Below are 534 nucleotides of genomic sequence, written 5' to 3'. Positions count from 1 at the left end.
CTCGGCCTGCTCTCCCCTTCCCGCCTCCCTTCCTGTTTTTTCTCTCTGGGTCTCCGCTCTTTTCCCTCCAGACTTTGCTACCTGCTTCCCTCCCCACCTACACCTCTCTCTGTCCCCCTCGACCTGCCCGGCTGTCCTATCTCTTTTTTTCCCCTCGACTCCCCACTCGGGGCTCCCACAGGCCAGCACCCCTCTCCTCCCCACCCCAGGCCCCATCTCCTGGGTCTTCTCTTCCAGCACCGGGGACAGCTCCAGCCCCCGGAACAATGGACCCCACCTTAGGGCTCCTCTATAAATTCTCCGTCTTAGTGCCTTGCCTAACTCCTGATCGGAGAGTCAGATGGGGGAAGGGTCGCTATCAACAGGACCAGCTGCTCTTCGGGGGGCGGGAAGGGAGCCAAGAGGATGGCGATAGGAAGAGGGCGTGGCTCTTGCCCGGCTTGTGCGTCTCTCTGCGGGGTACAGAATTTGCATTCCACCCCTGAGACTGACATCACCGATGTCAGGGGAAAGGAGGTGGGAGTGGGGAGGGGT

Source organism: Fukomys damarensis, unplaced genomic scaffold (assembly GCF_012274545.1).
Source record: "Fukomys damarensis isolate Sample0158 unplaced genomic scaffold, DMR_v1.0_HiC HiC_scaffold_33, whole genome shotgun sequence".
Taxonomy (NCBI): Eukaryota; Metazoa; Chordata; class Mammalia; order Rodentia; family Bathyergidae; genus Fukomys; species Fukomys damarensis.
This window is presented reverse-complemented; position numbering follows the sequence as displayed.